The sequence below is a fragment of the Vulpes lagopus genome, chromosome 7 (genome assembly GCF_018345385.1).
Source record: "Vulpes lagopus strain Blue_001 chromosome 7, ASM1834538v1, whole genome shotgun sequence".
Taxonomy (NCBI): domain Eukaryota; kingdom Metazoa; phylum Chordata; class Mammalia; order Carnivora; family Canidae; genus Vulpes; species Vulpes lagopus.
In genome coordinates this window covers 37,096,977-37,121,314 of record NC_054830.1, presented here as the reverse complement: position 1 = coordinate 37,121,314, position 24,338 = coordinate 37,096,977, and positions in this window count along the sequence as shown.

Genomic DNA, 24,338 nt, shown 5'->3' with positions numbered 1-24,338 from the left:
TCAGTGAAGCCCTTATCCAAAAACAACCGAGCCATCATGAAGGTTTCTGTCTACCTCTAACAGCAATTCTCAGCGAGGAGACAAGAGCTAAGTGTTGACTAGGCTCTGCTGCAAAGCTCAATCCCCATGGGCAGTACCACCTGGAGGAGGTAGCTTTTTTCTAATCTTCTCAAAGATAGGGAATATGTTCATGCTGGTGCTGAGTCAAAGATCAGCAGGGATAGGAGAAGGAACAGGCTGAGATTTGGAGGACCCCATAGCAGACACAGAGCTGTATAGGACCTTTGAAGTTTAGGTAGCATTGAAGAATGATTAAACACGGTCACTTGTTTATTGAAAAGCATCTATTCAGTCACTTATCAGCACTTGAGAGCTTTTTAACATATTATTAATAGACTTTAGGTTTAGAGCAGTTTCAGGTTCATAAAAAATATTCAGCAGAGAAATGAAGAGAGTGGTCAAATGTGGTCTCCCATTCTCTTTCCTGTCTCTCCCTCTCCAGGTTCCAGATCTTACATTAGGATGGGTCATGAGTGATGAACAAATATGGATACACTTTTATTAACTAAGGTCTATGTTTTATGTTAGGTTTTATGCCTGTTGTTGTACATTCTGTGGGTTTCCACAAATGGCTAGTGACATATCTGCCATTACACTGTCATACAGAATAGTTTCATGGTCCTAAAAACCCCCCCTGTGTTCCCCTTATTCATTCCTTCTTCTATTCACTGACTGCTGATCTTTTTACGAGCTCCATAGTTTTACCTTTTCCAGAAAAGATAGACTTGAAATCATAGAACATGTAGCCTTTTCAAACTGGCATCTTTCATTTAGCATATGCATGTCAGTTTACTTCATGTTTTTTTTCTTGGCTTAATAGTTCATTTTTAAAACACTGGGTGGATATCCCATGACATTTTCGATTTGCAGAATCAGGGGGCTAGGTGCCTGGGCATATACCATCAGCCACACCTAAAATTTCCACCACCAATCTGATGTCCAGAGTTTTACATGGCAATTTTAATACATAAGCGCATTTAAGTCTCATAAAATCCCAGGGGGAAATTGGGGATCACTTAAGTTAGTAAAGGTGCTTCAAAGACAGCATGTGGTAGAAACTGCATTTGAATTGGGGACTTTTATCCTAAGTGTTTCAGTCCTTTTAACATAAATACATATGCGTTGAATCAATACAATATGCACTGTCCTTGGGAGATTGTCATTTGGTGGGACAAGACCAGAAGGATTTGCACTCAGACTCAGACTCAGGTTTCAGTTTCTCCACTCTCTGTGCACTTGTGTAAAATTCTTTTCCCCTGTCAATGGTCTCTTTCCCTATCATAAATATCCTTCAAAAATTGGGCCTGGTATACCATGCAGTTCAGATCCTGCCCTCAGTTTGCATTTGGCACCAGAAAACCAAAGCCTAGTGTTTAAGTAAATGAGGTCCCCTTATCACATTATATTCTGGCTCCGATGCCCATCCTTTGCTCACTGTGCCCCAGCACACCTCCTAGAAAAGACGCAGTTTCGGCTGGTAAACCAGACGCTGTCTTCTTTAATTTTCTATACTTAGCAGGTCCTCTGACATCTTGGCCAGATGGTTTGCTGTTGAGAAACTCAGGATGTCCAGTGAGCATTGTTGGCAAGACTTCTGAACTGGAGTTCAAGGTCAGAAGAGTAGGACAATGTATTTCCTCCTCTCCAAAATGCAACAACAGCTCACATGTTACACAGAACTTCTTGATTTTGGCTGTTACCCCCAGGGCCCAAATCCCTTCTCTAACTAGTTTACTTGATACAACAATATGTCCAATTTTTCCTACGCAAGACTTTGAATTCTGTCTTCTGCTACTTAACATTCCCCGTGAAAAGAAGGAAGGTAAATTTACAATAGAAAAGCCTGGCAGACACTCAATGTAGTGATTGAGTTACTGTCACTAGGAATGGGACACAGGGGAACTCCGGACCTTGGAAAGGGGGCCCTAAGTAGAACAGGACATCGCTCCTGTGATTTTCTTGCTAAAGTGGCATTATCTCAATCTACTCATGAAAGGTCATTAGACAAACCCAAACGGAGGCACATTGTACCCAGTTACTGGCCTGTAATCCAAAAGGATCCAAGTCATGAAAGTCAAAGAAATGACTGCAAGCTAAAGAAGACAAAAGAGACAAAGTATATTGCAATGTGATTCTGAACCAGGTTTTCCTTCCTTCCTTCCTTCCTTCCTTCCTTCCTTCCTTCCTTCTTTTTTTTTGAGAGGAGGGAGGGGGAGAGACGGGGAGAGACGGGGAGAGACGGGGAGAGACGGGGAGAGACGGGGAGGGAGGATCCTAAGCAGGCTCCATGGTGATCATGACTTGAGCCAAAAATCAAGAATCCGTTGCACAACCAACTGAACCACCCAGATGCCCCTGAACTGGATCATTTTGCTCTAAAATGGGCCAACTGGCAAAACCAGAATGGGGTCTGAAGATTGAATCCATGGTGGTAATGTAATCATGTTATTTTCTTGATTTTGACTTTAGCACAGTAGTGACATCAAAGCATATTCTTATTTGTAGGAAATACTATTTCAAGTACTGGGGGTGACAGGGCCAGCCACTTAATGTTTTTAACGTTCTTGTACCTTTATTCTAAGTTGGGTTGTTTCAAAAATTAATAAAAAGAAAAGAAAAAAAAGAAAGATAGCTCCCAGTGGCTGCATGCTTATCCATAATGCCTCTGGTGGCTATGTCAGAACCTCTATAGTAGGATCCCACCCTCCCTTTGCCCATGGGTCCTCAGGCTGCTGCTCCTGTCCTCAGCTATTCTAAGGGAGAATGTTTCTAAACCTGCTCTGTGCTTCCATCTACACTCAAAACTTCCCTTTGTCCCACTGCCCATCACCATCCTACCAGTCCAAATCCGAGGTCAAACTCATCTTTTAGCTAGCACACTGGTTATAGCAGCCCTCTCCATTTATCTCATCAATTGGATTGTTAGCTTTTAGCAGCCAATTTAATATTTACCTGTATAAAGATATCTACTCCTTGCTAACTCAAATGGACTCTGTTGGGAAGCAGTGCTTAATTGCAGATATTTTCATATCTTCTTCATAGTACATGCTCAATAAACACTTGATCCCTGGTTCAGCAATGCCTGCTCAGATGTTCATGGTTATAGAATAAAGACCTATTTAGGATTCATTTCTCCATGAAAAACTCAGCACTTCACTAATTCAAAGGATTTCTACTCTTCCTGGGCTTTACTGAAAATTTAAAACATGTGGCAATGAAGGTCCAAGAGCCAACTTTCTCTAGCCTAAGAAAAGCTCAGCTGTAAATATTTTCCAACAAACAACTTGATCTGGGTGTCCATCTGAGACTTCTCAGCCATCTTTCAACCCTCTTTTCTTGTTGGTTTTTATCTTAGTAACACTTGCATGGTAAAGTGTATTCAGCAAAAATAACCTGAGAACTAACAGAAATGAAGAACTGGGCCCACATGCTGGGTTCTCACAGGAACATTAAGCCCAGCTATTTGCCACACAATAGGCAAATCATGCACACTCATGCCTGCTGCCTTATAAAGATTCTGGTCTTTGAAAGTTATCTTGTCTTTAAGCTACACATGGTCTTTGGTAGGAGGGAAATCAAGACAATAGAGGTAGGTGGACCTGAAGGGTAGGGAAGTCCCCAGAGTCTAAGACGCCTGCAAATAGGTCTCCTGGGCACACTGATTGCATAACTGCATGTCCAACCGCATTCTTATGCATGTAATTCCCAATTTTGTGCCTTCAAACTCTGCTTTGATAGAAGACAGAGAAAGTCTCTGGCACTTAGTGTATGTCTCTGTTTTTGTGGATGTACTCGCTCAACCCAATTTTGGAAATATGGCCTTCGGTGGCTCATTTTTGTATGATTGGTACATAATGATACTCATCAGTGGCTTATTGCTATGTAATCAAAATCACTCAAGATTTCAATGCTGCACTAATATTAACTTCAACCATTTACTATTTTAATGAAGTGAGTGTTGATATAAACATTTGCATACTTATTTGTCAATACAAACAGATTTGATGTTGAGTAATAAGGTCATTAAAAGTAATCACATATTTACGTTTTTAATCCCCATTTCCCTCCACCCCTTGCTCCAATTCCTCTCTTCCCACTGAACTAAATAAGTCAACAAGGTAGCATTGAAACTACAGTACAGGACCACGATGGGCTTTTCTATTATAACATCTATCACCATCATTTGAGAATCTGCTGGCAGGTGCCAACCATACAAAGGAAGGTTGATTTCTCTGGTCAGAATCCTTCAAGGGCCTCAGAAGCCCAAGAGCTGAGCTGGAATTCATTCTGGGAGTTTGATGCACTAAGTCCCAGATGAGACCAAACAAACAATGAAAATCCCATAAACAGCCTTCACTGGGGTGGGTTAAGGCTACATCTCAAGCTGCAAATGTGCTTCCTGGACCAAGCTCCTGCTAAATAAAGTCTCTTGCCCTCCTTCTCATGCCAGCCCCAATCTAGGCAATGGAGGTGTGGCTCTGGGAGAGGAAATGAACTGGGGTATTGGATGAAGCAGGAATCTGAGTCACTTTCTGGAAGCCTCAGTGCTGTTAGAGCCTGAAGGGATCCTTGAGAGCCCTTGACTAAAATCTGTATTTTATACACTAAAAGTGAGAGGCTCAAAGAGGCATAGTCATACAGCACACGATGGTTCCTTAAAATTGCTCTTCAGAATGTTTTCCCCCTCAAACTAATACAAGGAACTCTGCCACTAGTCAGAAATAGGATCCGTTGTCCTGAGTCATTTCAGCATGTGTGTGTGTGTGTGTGCACATGTATACATATTCTGACTAGTATTCATTTCCACTCCACCCCCCACTACTTCCAATCACCTTTGGGTTATAGATATGGGAATCTATCCCTTCTGCATTGGCTATTGTCTTGGTGGGACTGTTCATCAAAACGCCCAGTTCTTCTTTCACTGAAGGTAAGCTTATTACCCTGGACCAATCTTTGTTTTTCTTTCCTTGGGATTTAGGTCTTGAACAGTTGAAGTGATTAGAGTGGATTCATCCCAAGTGAACAGTCTAGTAGAGATGGTCTCCTGGGTCCTGTTCCCTAGAACCCAGTCACTAGTCTGGTTCTATCACTTTGTCTTGGATTTTATAGTACCCATATTATCTGTGGCAGATGCTGTGGATACACTAAGTCAGTGATTCTCACTGGGAGTGATTTTATCCTCCCAGGGGTATCCAGCAATATCTGGATACATTTTAGTCATTATAACTGGGGGAGATGGAGGCTGCTAGTACCAAGTGAGTAAAGGCCAGGGATGCTACTAAACATCCTTCAAAGCAAAGAACTGCCCTCAAAATAAAGAATTACCTAGCCCAAGAGTGTCTGTTTTGGCAAGGTCAGGAAATCCTGGGCTAACCCACTACCTATTTCCAATACCCCTCACATTCCTGCTTCCCTTTAGAGGGTAAAAAAAATGTTCATGGTCTCAGCCTTCCTTATAACTAGAGAACAGGGATGCAAGTGATACAGTTTTGGGCAGTGAGACACAAGCAATCTTTCTTTCTCTCTTTCTTTCTTTCTTTCTTTCTTTCTCTCTTTCTTTCTTTCTTTCTCTCTTTCTTTCCATTTATTTATTCATGAGAGAGACAGAGGGTAAGTCAGAGACATAGGCAGAGGGAGAGGCAGGCTCCATGTTGGGAGCCTGATGTGGGACTCAATCCCAGGACTCCAGGGTCACACCCTGGGCCTAAGGCAGAAGCTCAACCGCTGAGCCACGCAGGCATCCCAGAATCTACTTTCTTAACATAAGTGACAGGCACAGCTGGTACCTTCCCTTCTTCCTCCTGCTTTGAAGGTAGATGAACTTTATTCTGCTGGCAGCCATTTGTGATCATCAGAGTAAAGCTGAAACTCCCAGCACCCAGTCCTTACCTTTTCTAGCCATCAAACCAATTCCAATGACTATCTCCTTTCAGACTTGTTGCTGTTCAGTAAAAATTGAAACCTCACTTGTTTAAGGCATTAAGAGTCTAGGATTCCTTTACTCACAGTTGAGAGCATTCCAATGGTTACTCCTCCTAACAAATGGTTTTTCTGCTTTTGTTAGCTAGAGTCCATTTTTCTATTTTTGCAAGAAACTAACTCTACCTAAGACAGTACACTAAACATGAACCTTTGTGGATCATGTATTACGGCCAGAATTGAGGTTTTTCTAATTATTCTTGACGCTGACCGAGATTTTGGCTCCATGTAGAAAGCCAATGCGGTCAACTCTTTGCTAGCATTCAGCAGTATTTTTGGATCTGTGCTTTGTGATAAGATTTGTGATATAAATTACTTTCTGACTTTTAACTATAGGTCAGAAAATGTTTCTGCTTTTTAACTATAGGTCAGAAAAATCCTCTAAGCTAGAGAGTCAACTAGACATGTGTGCAGGGAAAGCTTTTCCAACTTGGGACTGGGGAGTAGAGCTAAGGAAGGATTTTCTATGCTTCTTTATGAAGTGACCCTGAAGATTCAACAGCAGGCCTTTAGGTAGGGAGGAAGATCTTTGTATTTGGGTGGAGTAGACAAAGCAGGTGCAGAATGACCCATGACCTCCAACTGCCCATCCCTCTTTCTCTCAGCAGGTCTTCGATTAATGAGGGGTGAGGAAAGGGGCATCAAGGCACTGGCAATGATACTTCTGACTACAGCCAATCATTGCAGGACCTGCATATTTATTGCTGGTTTGAGTGGGGACGGTCAGAGAAGTAGAAGCATCTCGAGGCACTCTCCATTTAAGACCTGAACTGCCCTGGTCTCCTCACCCTGCATGAGGGATCAGCCTTCCCATACTGCATGGCCTCTGTCCTCCACTTCAGATCTGCCAGTCAGAACAATGACCACTCTGGCCTCATGCCTCACTTTCAACATCGTTCCTTTAGAAGCAGTGGATGATCATTCATTGGTTTCTTTACTCCGATCACTCACTGGGTCTTAATTGCTATAAGCTCCACAGCTTCTCTTGATCAGAGTGACCAAGCTTAGTCAATTTTCAGAACTGAAACATTTTCAGGAAGCAGTCTATGTATGGTGGTTAGGAGCACAGTTTCTGCAGTGTACCTGAGTGCAAATGAAATGGAACTTTACCCCTCAATAATAATGGGAATAACAGCAGAAGCAGGGAATGTCAATAGGGATTGACCTTACACAACAGTGCTTAAGTGCTTTACAAATACTTTCACCCCTTTGCTTAACACCTTTGAGCTTCAGGTTACTGAGACCAAACGAAAGTAAGAAGACCCAATTTAGACTGTGACAAGGACGAATAGACAAAAAACACAGCAGAAGGCCAGCCACCTAGGTAGTAGTCTTTTAGTGTTAACATGGAAGGCCAGAGGTCCTGACCAGTTGAGAGTGACCTGAAATTCTTATTTACAAGATACGTTCTCAAGCAAACCATTCAGTCTGGCATATTTTGACTTTTTAAGAGATCATCATCATAAGCTGAACTCTGGAATATCTCTTCTACACACTAACCACCAGCTAGCGTAGCTGGGATACAAAACCAAGACTGGACTACTGGGCCCTGTGGTGGCTTCTAGCTTCTTTCTTGCCCCTGGCAACCTGTAAATCTGATCTATGAGGCAGAATAGTTTAAATATATAGGATTGACATGAGTGTTTGAAGGTTCATGATTCAGTATTTTCTTCCTTTGCTAAAGGAAGAAACTTGCTAAAGCAAGTTCATAATTAGTCATTTGGAAGCTGTTTGGCAAAAACATCCATTCTAATGATTTGCAGTAGGTAAAGTTGGAAGGAAAAAGGGCAGTTGAGCTGGAATAAGATGACCAAGGGATAATGATGATGATCACTGATAACAAAGATAGAAGTACTGACTATGTTGTGACAGAGTACAGAGAAGTACTCCTTCCATCTCAGCAAGACACACATCCCTGAGAGAATGACATTACCCAACTCTATGCAGTAAGTATCAGTCATTTGCCTGGGGTTCCAGCTAGGAATCAGCAAAGCTGGGTATGAACCTACATCATTTCCAAGTCCACTTCCCAGAACCACCTGGCACAAAGCAGACAGGGCATCCTGCAGCTACTCTGTGCAACCCCACTACACAGGAGAGAAATTGCCTCCCTGGTCCAAAATAAATGAATGAGGCTTTGTGGCCTTCTAGAATGTTCTTGCTGTTTAGAGCATCATGGGGAACCTGACTGGTCAGGAGCAGAGCTCTGAGAAGCCCTAACCAAAGATTCTTCAAGCAAAATGAAGAAACATTCATTTCACAGGTCCAGGGAATTAAAATCAAATTTTCATTTGATATTTGGAAAAAAAATAAAAAGCTGGAAAATTCAGCCTATTTTCCTACCACTTTTTCTGATATACCATACACAAGGCCTCCAGGGGCCTCCTAGACCTGGAGATACCCAAGGGTCTTTTCATGAGATACTCAGTATAAAGTGTATCCCAATGACCTCATGAAATGTTCTGGTATTTACCTCAACTCAGAAAAAATGATGGTCTCATAAGGGACAGGTTACAGCTGTTTGGCCTCTTTAGTGTGTGCTTTGCAGGATCTACAAGCATTCATAAACAACCCATCAGTCAGGTTCCGGCCAACCTCACCGGTGTGGATGCACTCAGCTGAACCTGTAAACCTCTCACTTCATTAGCCATACCTTTCTAGCCATTGTTTATTATTCCTTGAGATAAATGAAACTTTCCTCTTTCTTGCCAGGGCTGTTACAGAGAAACCTGGCCTTTTTTCTTTTTCTTTTTTGTCCTTGGTCAGGCTCAAGTTTAGAATTGGTTGGAACTTATAAAACAAAACAAAACTTTAAAATCAAGTCCAATTTACTATATGTGCCTTAGATTATTTAGTCAAGGATTTTTTTTTTAATGAAGAATTTACTAAATGAGATTCAAATAAAAAAAAAAAAAAAGCACTTCTAACCAGTGATAGAAGAATTTCTAGGAGAGACCTGCTGGTCATTAGACAAGGCAGTAGAGTCTTAGATAATCTTAAGAGAATTCATCAAGGTCTAACAGCTAACCCACAAATCTTTCTTTCTCCTGTCCCTCCATCTCTGCCAGGCAGTAGCCATATTTATTAAGTAGGGCAACCATGGGTGGTTGTACAGGCTGTACACTGCACAATCTTTGTCAACAAAGCTGATTAATAAAGCTATAAAATTTTAGTTTACATGAGACATAATTCACATTCTATGGGGTAAGCAGGTTCTTAGTTTTTTGTAATCATACTTCTGAGACCCAGAGGACAGCTCTGGATCCTCTCTCCAGAAAAACATATGTTGATTATTGAGAGTTGTACAATTTAAAGGGGTTCATGGATCCCCAAATACAATCTGTGGACTCAAGTAAGACTATCGGTTTCTGGTAGAAACAGCTGAGAAGCCAAATCAGAATAAGAAGCTTGCTTGGTGAGCAAATATTCACATATTTAATGGTATCAGACTAAGAAAACACAGTGTATCTACTCCATGCTGAGAATAGCTTTACTTTGGCGCAAGAAGGAGCCCAGTTATAGGGAGGCTCCCTCTCCTCCATAGGCAAAGCTGGGATGGGCAATGTCAGTGCTCAATGTCCAGATGCACATTTTTTTTCTTGGCTTTGATTTCAGATCAATACCAACCCAAACTCTGTTTCCTGCCTGACACATTCTTCCTTCAAATATGTTGATCTGTGTAAGCCTCACCGGCCAAGTGCCAGCTGGGTCTTCAAGAGGTCTGGCATATCTCTGCCCAGATATACTCTGTGTTTATCTTGCCTTTTAACCTCACATAGTGAGGTCTTATTTCCAAATTCTCCAAGGAGTTCCCTCTCTTTAGTTTTCTATTAGGCACTATACTGGATCCTGGACCTAACATTTATTTTATTCATTCTGTGTGTTAAGTCCTCTGGCTATGATCTGACATACCTGGACTTGTTTTTAGCTCATTACCACATTTTGCCACAGGTACCAACTAGGATCATCAGTCCCATTTTACAGGTGAGCAAACTGAAACCTAGGATCCTGAAGTTAGTTGAGCAAAATTATACAGTCAAAGCTAGCTTTGAAAGAAATCTGGTCACTGGCATGTAACCTCTACGTAAAAGGAGGGCACACTTCTTCCTATCAGGTAGGAAGTATTTTAGCCTTTGCAGGTCATATGGTCTCTGTTGCAAGTACTCTGTTCTGCCATTGGCAGTGGGAAAGCAGGTGGAGATGGTGCTAAAAATGGCCATGGTCTTGTCCCATACATCTTTGTTTGCCATCCCTTTCTCTGCCATACTTCGAGCTCCATGCTTCAGGGTGTGCTCATCTCAGAGAACAAAAGCACAACTTGCACATATACAGTTTGGGAGTCTTTTAAAGCAAATCTCAGTTTCTAGTTTTAAAAAAAAAGATGTCATAATAAAATACCAATAAAGTCATACTTAGAAAGTAATGTGCATTGCACTTGTTCTGGGATATTTTGCCTAAATTATGTGTTTGAAATTATGCAAGCCTTCTGGGACCTCCCTATTCTTTATTTTCTGGAGATGTGGGTTTTAACTGAAATACAACAAACAGCTAAAATAAAGGGTTAGGAACATCAGGATTTCCCCAACTTCCCAGCATGCTTTGGTACTAGGGGAAAGCAACCACCTTTTTCAATATTCCTGTAGCATGCTAGGTCTGGGGAAACAATGGTTTGTTTATAGTAAATACCATTCATGCAATGGCTTATACAAGACATTGAGTAGCTAACAACAAAGATTGATGTGAAGGTTTCCAAATCACATTTTCATTGGTTTTGCGTATTTTCCTGTTCACGCTTCACAAGCTCCATTCTTTGCCTGCCTGGAGAAGTTTGTCTTAAAGTTCAATTACAGATACCATGGTGACAGATGAAAGATTTGATCTGCAGTTTCTTGCTTATGTGTTGGCTTTCTCTGTTATCACAAGGTAGCCAAGGCAGAGGGTGAAGTAATAGAGAATAGAAAGGCCGAGTTGCTTGGAACCCAGCATGGACACATTAGAGTGATCCTTGACTCTCCTGGAAGGAAAACCAATGGTAGATGGGATAGCCTTGGAACCATCAGAATAGCGTGTATAATGTCCCAAGTCATGATATCCCTAAGAGGGAGATGGAAAGAACAGTATTTAAGAACAGTTCACCTTTCTAGAACTGTTACTCCTCTACATCCCTGATATGGTCACAAAGGCTCTAACAAAATAGCAACAACAAAACAATGTTAACTACAAGAGCAACAGCCAACCTTTATGAACATTTCCAATGTGTGAAGCATCACTCTTAAAACTGTGGAAGGTACTATCATTACCTCCATTCTGTAGAAGGAGGAATGGGGATTAGAGAGTTTACATTTTGCAAGGTTTCACAGATAGGAAGCCCAGAGATAATTACATTATATTGAGTCAAAGAATTACTGGTGTTTCTCAAATGATTTCCACTGTGGTACTCATAAATGCATAGGAGAAACTGGAGGTATCTAGGTAAAAGCCAGACATAAAAAACTCAAAGGGATGTATGGGGGGGGGGGGGAGGGTGGTTCTCCAAAGGTATATTTTTCTCTTTTCCCTTTTTGTATTTCAGGTTCTACTTAATACTGTAGCTGTGACTAATATAAAAACAAAACAAAAACAAAAACAGACTCACATTAAGAATACAAGAAGCCATTTCTACCATGGCTTCAAGTACTCCCAGGGTCAACCTGCAAGTGTTTGAGAAATGAAGGTCAAACCATCCCTTCCCAGCAAGGGAATAGTCAGACTCAAAGGCCAAGAGGGTCTGAAGCAATAATCAGATTGTCCAGCCACACAAACACAGCTCTAAGAGTGAAGAAGTAAATCAGGTTGACCTTTGAGGAATTTAGGGGGTTATGAATGTTTGGAGGTCAATAGACGTCAGAATGGAGTGTGGCCAGATGGTTCTGGAAAAGTAACCCTTTCTTGACTCTGAAATGCCCCCTTCCCCTCAATACTAACTTTTCCTCAACCTCTGACAGAGCAGTCTTGAAAGGCTGACAGTGTCTACACATCCTTGCTAAGTGCCTCATTAAAAGGTAAAAAAAAAAAAAAAAAAAAAAAAAATCTGGTTTCTAAGAAACCCCCCTTTGAATGTAGTCTATGTTCTTCATTTTGTTTTGAAAAATAAATGATTCCTAATGGCCAAAATATTTAAGTTTGAAAGCTAGATAATGAGAACACACAATAATCACTTCCCTCAACTTTTTTTTTTTTATTCCAGCAATAATTTCCTTGTCACTTGAATGTGACTCCCGATTGTCACAATGATTCTGAGACAATAATTCGGTGCTGCCTGATGGCACAAAGTGAAGTTGTGAAGCGGATGCCAAAACCATGTCAGTTCCACTTAGGAGAATGACAAAAGCTCAGGAGCAATCACGTGAGTGTTTAGAGTGGGCCAGGCCGCCAGACTGGCAAACAGGTTAGTTCTGGCAAATCTGAACAAACCTGACTGGTTGCCCCTCTCATCGCCTCATGAGGAGCGCCTATTTGCTAGACAAGCTCTCTAAGACGTCCAAACTCAGGCCTGCAGAAGGCAAGAAAGCCTGAAGGAGCACCCGAGGGAATCCCCCCACCCCAGGGTAAAGTCTCCCCATATTTTTAATAAAATAATTTCAGTTGTCTTAGCTGTTAAAGGACAAATCAAAAGACTACTTAGCCCTCTGTTTTTCACAGACAGAAGACCTAAGGCCTTGAGGCTGCCATTCTCCACTGGATGGCCATAGTGGTCATTCCCACTAAGCATTCACCCAACTTCAGAGGCTGCCCTAACACCCTACCGGCCGCAAAACATTCAAGAAGGCAAGAGACAGAAATTTCTCTGCACTTACCTACAGTCCAAAATATTTTTTGTTACCTCAGCATATTGGTAATTACTTGTTTATGTCTACATCAATCAGACTATGAAATGAGGACTTCTGGGTCTCTCTTGTTTACTAATGAATCCCTACTATCACTCGCTCACTCATTTCTTTACTCATTCCATAAATGTTTCACGAGCATACCTTATTAATTTCCCATTGCTGCTTGTAAGAAGTTCCCACCAATCCAGCAGCATAAAAAACACAAATTTATAAGTTTGCAGTTTTGGAAATCAGAATTCCAAAATCAGTCTCACCTGGCTTAAATCAAGGTGATGGCAGGGCTGCATTCCTTCTGGACGCTCCACCAAAGAATCCATTTCCTTACCTCATCCGAATTTCCAGAAGCTCCTTGTATTGCTTGGCTCTTGAACCCACAAAGCTGCAACGTTGGCTTTGCCTGGCATAGCTTGGGCTCTGAGGCGTCAGCCTCTCTCTTTATAAGGATGCCTGGGCCCACCTGGCTATAATTCAGTGTACGCTCCCCAATTCAAGAGCCTCACCTTAACCACACCTGCAAGGTCCCTCTGCCAGGCAAGGTAATGTATTCACAGGTTTTGAGGATTAGGATGTGGTCATCTCTGTGAGGTGGGGATAGGAGAAAATTCTTCCTCTTAAGATAACCTAGTGTGTGGCAGGCATGACACTAATGCTATAAAGAGCAAAATCACATATAAGTCCTGTCCTGTTGAACTTATGGCCTCGTGGGGTTACTTCCCGAGAGAGGAAATGTCATGAACAAAGGCTCTGGAGAGACTCCGAAGAGAACACGGCGACTTGGGGGACTGAGAGCAGGTCAGCAGAGGGTGGGGTGGGACACTTGTGGTAGGAAGCAGCGGAAGGTGCACCCCCAGGATTTTGCAGGTTTATAATGATGAGACAAGGGAAAGTCAGTGCAGATTTTTAAAGAGGAGTGTATATTTGTGTTACCTGGGAATGTGACTAGCTGCCTGGTTGATGACTGGATGAATAAAAGAAGATGGGCCCCTGGAACAGTGAGGGAACCATGGCAAAAGTCCAGGCAAGTTGCAGGAGTAGCATGAATCAGGGCATAAAACAAAGATGGAGAGGGGGTGAATGAATGGTCTAGAATAGGGATCAGCAAACAGCCTAACAGCCAAATCTGACCCACTTGTTTTTGTAAAATAAAGTCTTATTGAAACTATACCCACTTGCTTATATTACAGCTTTCACCTATGAAGGCAGAATTGAGTATCTGTGACAGAGACTGTGTAGCCTGCAAAGCCTGAAACATTTGCTATCTGGCCATTTACAAAAATAGTTTGCCAACCTTTCATATTGGAGGTTAAACTGATAAGCCTGGCATAGAGATTGGGTATGGCAGGTGATAGGAAGCTTTCTGCAGGGTTGATGAAACCCTGGTTTGGAGAGTGGAGAGGGATGGTGATTTTGAGGGAAGACCATCAGCTAGTTGTTATTTAGGTCAGGTTTGAACTGACCTTGAGACAGCTAAGGGACAATGGGCAAGTAGATATGTGGGTCTTGAGCTTTGAGGAAGTACAGACCTCAGTATGCTGCCCCATATGCTGGTGCTCAAGAGCCTATTTATTATAGGTTGGACTAAATCCCGTGACAAGAACATTTCATTTAAGTTCTGTTTTAAACCCTTATCCTCATTCACGTTAATGGAAAAGTCAATGCCAAAAACACTGCTTGAAAATGTGTGTATATTTATAAAAATCAATTTGCAATTGTGGGAAGACATTAACATTTTGATTCGGCTTACTTTGATTCCTGGTCATTGTCTAAACTTTGTAGCCAAATAGCAGCAAATTCATATTTTAACCTTTTCTCAAATTTGAAAACTATGAGATCTATGTTTTGTTATTTATGAGATTCAATATTAACGTGCCAGAAGTGAATGGCAGTATGAACGATAGAGGGTACTTTTTATCCAAGCAATTGTCAAAGAACCAAGTGAATGGCAGTGGCATTTCCCCTCCCAGTTAACTACTCAAGATTTCAGCTCTCCTTGACACTGCTTCTCACGGTCAGAATGGGAAACCTACTCAGTATGCAAAATTTGGGTGGTGAACCAACGGTTTTACTTACTTGAGTTATAAGATATATAAACTACCTTATCTGTTTAGTCAGTAATCAACACCATTCTCTCTTGGCCCCAGAATAGTCAGATTTCTGATCAGACCTTTCCACCATAATATTTCTGATACCTGGTTCCCTAGATAGGAATTCAGCTGAAAAATCTATTGTGAGGTTGTAGCTAGTTTGTGACTACCATCTTTGAACTAAGCAACATATACCTTCTGTCCTCTCCTTTCCCAGACAGAAGAAAATATAGCCCTCGGGTTTATTGCTCACCATTTTACTCACCAGCATTTAACACAGTTTTTATTTTATTTCTTTTGTTTATTATCTGTTCTTCCCACAAGAATGGAAGCTACTCAACAGTAGAGATTTTTGTCTTTTGTTCTTTACATTCCAGTACCTAGAACAGTGCTTGAATTGTAGAGATTTAGTAAATAGTTGTTGAATTGGTGAATGGATAAGCAAGGGGTGGTAGGGATGCAACCTTCATAAAAATCTCTATCATTTTGATCAACATTCAACCATCATCAACTCTCTGAACTGGGCAAGTTTTCATTAAGAAACGATTCCAGCACATTGCTATTTAATAGAGAATACAGTAAAAAATGAACCATAGTGTCAGTGAGATAGCTTGCAAGTGATCTTAAGCCTAGTAGTACTTTATTGAACTGGAAGATTTCCTAACCTTCATTATCAGTCTGGTCATCAGCTTACTTCATCTTTCTCCTTTCGAACAGCTCAATATCCCCATCCTTGGTCCTAAAAATAAACTTGGAGATTTATGGGCCAACATATTAAGTGTCATTTCTAAACTAAGTTGATGAACTGGTAGCAGATTCGCTTATGACTAGAGCCCAGAAATCTCTTGTCTTAATTGGGCAATGGAAAGAGCAGCCTTTGCCTCCACCCAAGGTAGGAATCACCGAATAAAGGAGTTTTTAGATGTCCATTCTTTAATCACATGTATTATTACATGCTCTTTGTGGGAGGTGTTAATGAGGAAGAGGGGCAGAGAGGAGTTTGCATGTAATAGTCAACTACTGCTCTGAGACATGTCCTCACTACTACCCCCAACAGATAGGCCTTTTAAACCTTGGGTAGTCACTAGACCCAAGCTGGGTCATTCACATTCTCTGTCCTGGAAATTTCTCTTTGGAATTCATCCTTGTTCCTTTCTGTTGGATATTCTCAGGAAGGCTATTATAATGAGAAGACCATCTTTGTCATGTGCATAGACAAGCTGAGTGAGGTTTTTCAGGGAAAGGGGAGAAAAGGAGAATCTAAATGTAGAGAAGAATGAGAGAACATTAGTCCCAGAGAGAGAGAATAAAAGCATCAATTTCCAATTTCCATTCCTTCTGAGACCTGGTATTACCCAGGATTCTTTTGGTCAGAAGTGACAGAAATTCAACTCAAATGTGCAGCAAAGGAAATGTATTTGTTTAATGCAATCAGAGAGCCCAAGAGTGAGGCTTCAGACACTTTTTGATAAAGGGACACAAACTGTGTGATCAAGATTCCCTTTTCTTCCCAGGCTAGATCTTATTCTATCCATTGGTGCCATTCTCTCCCCCTGCATTTAAGTTCTTTCCACATGTAGAAAAGTCAGCTACTTGCAGTTACTGATTTGTGTGCTTTCAATGCCTTGAGCTATAGGACAAGGTGAGTTTTTCCCCAGTTCAAAACTGAATGATTCAAGATGAAAAATTCATTTTGAGTGACATGCTCATTCCTGCACTAACCATCATGGCTGAGTGAATGGATGGTGATGACTGGCTAGGCTTGAGGCTTGTATCCCTTTTATTTGCTAGGGTACCAGCAGGCTGGGCAGCCCTCCTGATTGTAGTGATGGTAAGCAGTTACCCAAAGGAAGAGTAAGGGATGTGCTAGAGGGACAAGAACCAGCAAATCTCTGTGTTGTGTTCACTCACTCACACCCTGGATTTCTGTGAACAAGCCTCTTAGCCTATTTTTACTTCTTTATGGGTAGATCGTTCTTGACCTAATGGCCAGTGTGATTTTTTTTTTTAAGCTTATATGAGAACCTGTCACTTTGCTTGTACTTAAACTGTCTGTGATAGATTGAATGATGGCTCTTCAAAGATGTCCACATACTAATCCTCAAATGTGTGAATGTGTTACTTTACATGGCCAAAGAGAGTTTGCAAATGTAATCAAGCTAAGGATCTTGAGATAGGGCATTATTGTGTAATATTTGAGTGGGCCCAATGCAATCACAAGAGTCCTTAGAACAGGGGGGCAGAGGGCCAGATAGAAAAAGGCAAGCATAGAAGAAACAGAGTTGGAGTGATGTGACCGGGAGGCAAGCTATGCCACCAGGTTCGAGAAACTAGAAGAAGCAAGGAATGGATTCCATTTTGGAGCTTCCAGAAGCAACCAGCCCTGCTGGTACCTTAGTTTTACACCTGTAGGCTTGTTTTTTATTTTTTTCATCACATTTATAAGATAATACATTTATGTTGTTTTAAGCCATTGAGTTTGTGGTAATTTGTCACATTAGAAATAGCAAACTAATACACTTCTAATATCTGTTTATTATACTTAGAATAAAAGCCAAAATTCCAAATTCCTTACCATTGTTGACCAGGCTTACATTGCCAATTCTCTTTCTTTTCACCCCATCTACCTCTACTATACTGAATTTCTCATCCTCTTGTGCCATACTGTTCAAAATGTTAGCCATAAACCAAATGTGGCTATGGAGCACTTTAAAGATAGTTCATACAACTGAGGAACTGAATTTTGATAAATTTACATTTTAAGTTAAAAATGAAGCAGTATAAAATATTTTCCATTAAAAATAACTACTTTATTATTTTGATAAGATTACATTTTACTTAATTGAAAATTTAGCACCAAAACTGAGATATACTTTAAGTATAAAACACCTGCTGGATTTTGAAGGCTTAGTATAAAAGATGTAAACTACGTCAGTAATCTTTATATTGGTTATATGTTGAAATGATAATGTATTGGATACATTAGGTTAGATGAAATTTGTAAAAATTAATTTTGTTTGTTCCTTTTTGCCTTTTTTGGGGGGATGCAGCAACTAGAAAATTTAAAAATTAAATATGTGCTCACATCCTATGTCTATTGGACAACAGGCTCTAGTCTCCTGGCTTTTGACTTGTTCCTTCTGCAACCAAAGCCATTCCCTTAGATCTTACAGGGCACACAGCTATAGGCTCTTCCAGTTCATTTAGATTTCAAGGCCCATGTCCCCTCTTCAAGAAAGCTCTCTCAACTGCAGGAAGCCCTCATTTCCCAGGACTCTTGTTTTATCTTACTTGGTATAATACATACTTATTTTATCTTCTTCTTCATACTTGTATTTGACATTCTTATTTATGTGGTTGTGTGTTCATTGTCTGTCTCCCCACCTGGAATGCAAGTTCATGGGAGCAGGGCCTCTGCTGGTCTGTTTCAGCCTGGCCTTCAGCACGTACAACGATGCCTGGCAAATTTCAGGTACACAATCATTATTTCTTGACAAGATCCAATTGTACTTCTCACTGTTGAGTTCCCAGTGATTCCTCTGGAAGCTCTTAAACAAAATCCCTTGTTTTGCTTGAGCAAGTTTGGAAGCGTTTCTATTGCCAGCAAGCAGAGTGCGGTCACTGGCTGTGCTGAGGGGAGTGAAGAAACTTCTACACTCCGTTTTTGCACTTGGAGCAGTTTTGCCATCCCATTCAAATATAAATGTATAAATCAGGCAATTGATTAGGGAAATGAGGGTAATAACTGGCCTCCTTTTCCTTTCCCTCTCTCCATGATGGTAGGTAAGAAACTTTATCACTTCTTGTTATTTTTTCTTTAACATAAGAGTTTGCCATAAAAGGTTTCCCTCTAAGCTCCTTGATACAGTAACTTTGAAAGAAAACTGAATTTGGAAAGGAGTCGAAGCACAGCCAACCCTTCTGAATCTATTTACAGCAACTTGAATTCCTTCTTTGGTTCTTACTGAGATTGCTGGTCTCCTTTTATTAGTTAATGTTGTCGCTGTTATTTACACAGCTGTTAATAACGCATTTTTTCCCCATGTTATTTTTGTTTTTTCCAATTCTGTTTGTCTGGGCAAATTTGGATGCTGACAGTTTATGTACAGCCTGAGATTTAAATGTGGAGTTGTCAGTTATTAAAAGCTACAGAAATAACAGTTCATCCTCTTAAGACAGAGTGTTCTGGATGCCATTTTTGAAAACAGGACTTGAACGGCACTAGTGATGTAAGCAACTTAGACTTTGTATTCTTAGTCAAAAGGTAGATCTATTTTCCTCTGTACTTTTAATTTGAAGACAAAGTAGATAATGAAGATAAGGTCTCCTTTATGATGATATCTTCCATTATGGAGGGCAATCTTTGGTTTTCCAATTTACATATTTTACTCTAATTTTACATTTTCTCCGCTATTCTTTTATCTTACGATCTTTTTTTTTTCTCTTACTGCCAGTCCTCATAAAATACAGAAGGTAGAAGGAGGAGAAAATCTTTTTGACATGAGAACACAGGAACTGACCTGTACAGCAGATTTAGATTGACATCTTTTTAGTGATAAGCAGCAGAAAGTGGACAACTTTTTTTTTTTTTTTTAAGTTTGACAAGTGATTCAGTTTCATCTACAGAAAATAAATAGCCATGCAGTCAGGAAATTTTCATGTCCTGTGTTTCTCTGGGCATGAATAATTGGGTTTTGTGGGAAGAGATAAAATTAATGAGGACTGGAGTTTTTGTGGAGGTGTTTACACAGCCCCAGCTGAGATAGCTGGCAATTAGTCCATTAGTTTGAACTATATGGAGGACTACTCTACACCCTGAACAACCACTGATGAAATCTGAAGAATTGTGAATTTCCACCTTACTCTGAACCTCTCCCTCCAATGCCTCTCTGTATAGGCCGCATCCTCCATCCTACAGGGTATAAGCGGTCCTATCCGTGTTTCAACAGAAATTTCCACTGTGAAAAACAAAATGCACAGGACAATTAAGGAGATCATTTTATTCAGCCTACTGCAACAGAGAGCATGTCATTAATGAGGTATATCTCTAAGAAAAGGAAGGGAACCTCGGGTCTTACAGAGGCAGGTAACCAGAAGAGTCATCCCAGATCTTATGAGAGTCACAAGGACAAATGGAGATGAGTTTTCTCTGAGTCATTGAGGAAGGATGAAGGCGAGTCATAGCTCAGAATAGGTGGGGGCAGAGTGGTTCTTGGTGGGTAGTTCTTTCTCAAAACCCGAAGAGTAGGAAGGACTTATCAATCATTGCTGCTTTCTGGGAGCATAGGGCTGAGGCAGTATTCCACAGTGTCAGTATTCCCTTTTGTTCAAGAGGAGTGAATATTATTTGTTGCTGAACAACTAAGAGGTGATCCAAAACCTCCTGAGGGGTGCTAAGCAGGGTCTAAAAAAATCATGTCTTGAGGATTCTTGCTTGCATTTCTCCAACCCAGTTGGACTATCTGTTGAGAGGTGGTGGCAAAGATCAGTTGTTTGAGAGTCCTAGAGATCGGGCATCTTAAAAGAGGAAAGCCTAAAGCAAAAAAGAAAAAATTTAATATAAAAGGTTGTATTCCAGTTAAAGAGTCATATTGAATTCTGAGGGTAATGTATCCAGTAGATTCTAAGAGGTCTGTGGAGGAAACTCTTTTGATTATGCAGTTATGAGTTTCTTGATGTTCTTCAGGTAGGATGTTAATGCTCTGGGTGACATTGTCCACATTAATGGTTACCCTCTGGTACAAGCACATGCATGACCAGGCTTCCTTAATAATCCAGATATGGCTTGTTCAGGAAGAATTCTGGTCTACATATAGTTAGCCTGTGATGACTCCTTTGACGTTTATTTCAAATCTCTCGGCTTCAAGGTGCAGAACTTCTTGAGATTTTTAGAGTCTGAGAGGGATCTGGCCATTCAGGTTTAAATTCTTGGTGATGCTAAACCAGGGAGGGGAGAGGAAAGATTGGAAATATTAGTTTGGAGGATGGTAGTCAGCTGCTATAATGATTGAAAATTTGGTAAAGATTGACAATTTAAGTAAGGTAAAAGGTTCCAGTCCAATTTGTAGGCAGGAACCAACAGAGACAAGATTTCTAAAAACCATTCATCTATTTACAGAAATCACCAAGTGGTCAGCCCCCAGTAAGCACCTGAAGTCAAATGAGAACTCAAAAAGAATAAAAATCAAATCCATACCTTTCTGCCAAGGGACAAGGATCCAGAGCACAGGATCAAGAACTGGACTCACTGTTGGGTCCTTGGATCATCAGTCAGGAAAGAACTGTCCTTGTTACCTAGCTAGAGTAAGCAGGGGTCTGAAGAGGAGGTCAAATCTTATCCAAGCCATGGTCCCAAATTGTATTCACAGGACAAATAGAGTTGATTCTGTTTAGGCTATTGCAATAGGGAGAGCATATCTTAATGAGAACCATCACACACACACACACACACACACACACACACACACACACACAAAAGGGAAATGAGTTTAGGGTTTTATAGAAGTAGGTAAGTGAAAGATCATCTGGGAGTCACAAGGAAAGACGGAGATGGGTCTTATCTGAGAGGAAAGGTCTTTGTACGAGTTGTCTTGGAATAGATGAGAGCAAGGTAGTCCTTTGAGTTTTCTCAGAACCCAATAGGCTGAGTTGGTCAGAGTTCTCAACCATCATTGTTGCTTCAAGGAGCTGAAACTCAAATCGACGTCCACACTGTCTCCATTTTCCATGGAGTTGCTTCAGTGTTATATCAACAGGGACATAAATATGAATACTCAGGGAATCAACAACTGGCCTTTGGTTGACTAAAGATGTCATTTATAGGACACTTGAGTGGCTCAGTGGTTGAGCTTCTGCCTTGGGCTCAGGGTGTGATCCTGGGGTCCTGGGATAGAGTCCCACATCCAGCTCCCTGCATGGAGCCTGCTTTTCCTTCTGCCTGTGTCTCTGCCTCTCTCTCTCTGTGTCTCTCATGAATAAATAAATAAAATCTTTAAAAAAAAAAAAAGGATATCATTTACATGGTAGGTCTAACCACTAGTGTAGTACTAGGTCTTCTCAATCTGTTATTCAGCTTTCCCTTGTATTCTTTTATTGACAAGGAAACTCATGTACCTGAGGAGGCAACCAATTTTAATTTGAGCCACTTCTGTTAGGAAGTGTTTCTTTTTCCTTAACCTCTAAATTAAAAACAAAACAAAACAACAACAACAAAAAAAACCTTTTATCTACATGTCAATTCTAACCACTGGGAAAAATACAATATTAGAACTTTGCGGAAGAGAGTTAGGAAGAGAACTGAAATTGCTAGCAAAATGTTAGCAATTTGGATTAATTAGCAAAAAGTAATTTACAATTAATGAAAATTCTGAATTGAAGAATACAGTATTTAAAAGAAACCCTGGTTTATTACTTTCTGCCACATTCTGTAACTTAAATTCACTAAGGGAACTTGCCTAGAAGATCTTCTTAGGAGACCTACTTTAATAAGAATTACTTATAATTAGCATAACAATTTCATATGCAAATGGTACTTCTAAAGTACTTTAAATTTACTCTTAAGTACTTTATACATTCCCATTTGCAGTCTTATTTACACCCTTAATTTGAGCTTTCTATGAAGAACGACTTCCCTAATGAAGAGTCAACTTTAAGCCAGCTCCACAAACTCTGAATTAGCAAACCCAAATCAATGAGATTTTACTTCACATATGTTAAACAGTACTATATATAACAAAAATACCGATTCCTAGTGATATACTATTATACTAAAACTCTGCACATATTTAAATTCTGTACCGTTTATATACACATGATTTATTATAGGTTGGGAAAGAAACTAAGTTATTGCAAGTAATTGGATGTGAAAGCCTTTAAAATTCATACTGTAACTGCCTGTACTATATACCATATATCCTCAGCTGGTACTTTTAAAGAAATAGCACTTTTGAAGACTATTTTCAGAAAATAGTTCTCCAATGCCCAAAATCTTAGTTCACATGTAGAATCAGTAGGAGAAAACTGTAACCAACAGCACATTAATAGGTCTTTAAAACAAATATAAACTAAAATGAAAAAAAAATACATAGTTCCCCAAATTTGCAACTAAAGGGTGAAAGAATATGCAAAATAGTTTCTAATTTTAGCTACCTGGGACACTGTATCTTCAATTTCACTTTGAAAGAAAATGCTTTGGACTGCTTTGGATTTTTAGAATATTTTTTTCCATTTGGCAAGCATCACGGGCCACAGTTTTTAAAATCTGATTCTTTCTCAATCTACCTTTTGCGGTTTCCAACGCTCCCATTTATCTCTAGGGACTCGCAGGCTGTGTTTACGTTATGCCAAAGAGCTGAAGCAAAAGTAAAATTTCAATTCATCACCCAGATGTTTCCAAACTCCGTGTAGCCATATTTGGAATTGTATATATAAAATATCCCTATAATTTATTAATTTTTCTTCCCCACCTGGATGTTTTGGCATCAAGTCACTTTATGTCTGGCAACTCCTGAGAACTTCATATTACGACCTGGAGAAAGGGGTTCCTTGCTAATCAGTCTGCTTTAATCTTGAAGTCCAGCCAGATTGGTGGGGGTGGGAGGTGGCTAGCCATCCCCCAAAGGCCTCATGCTTATAACTCAGGTATTGCCTCCCTCCCCCGCCCCCCCCTACCCCAAAGAGTAGAGATCCAAACACCAGGATCAGTAAAAGTGAACTTATAGCTCTGGAATAGTTAGTGACCAAGGAGAGAGAAAGCTAATTTATTCTGTGGTACTTAAAAATAATGTGTATATGCGTATGTGTATGTGAATGCATGTTTATGTGTGTGTACACTATGCATGTGGTGTTCCTCTTGTCATCAGAAAAAGGAATGTTTTTTCCTTCAAAGAGAATATAATAAAACTTTTTAAGTCTTAGAACTAGACACTCGCCTTAGAGGAAATTTTAGTTTGTTTCCTTCCTCTCACAGATGAGTCCATGAGAGCTAAGACTGTGGAGTTGTCCAAGGTGGCAGAGTGAACCAAAAAGGAACTGAGATCAGAACCAAGATCTGAACACGCTATGCGCTGAATGTGTCTGCCAGTATTAGGTTCCTCTATTTTGCCACTGGGAAAAGCTGTTGGGATAAATAAAGCTTTTATTATTTTAAATGCCAAATTATATTAGTATAATTTTCATATGGAAAAAGGCTTAGTAAGCTTTCATTTTGTTTAAATGATGCAAGCACTGGTGTTTTTAGGCCTGAATCAAATGATCCCTTCAGATGGTCACATGTGATTTATACTGGGGTCCTATGGAAGCTTGTAGTGACAGAGACTCTGAGCCTCAGTTTCTCCTTCTGATAAAC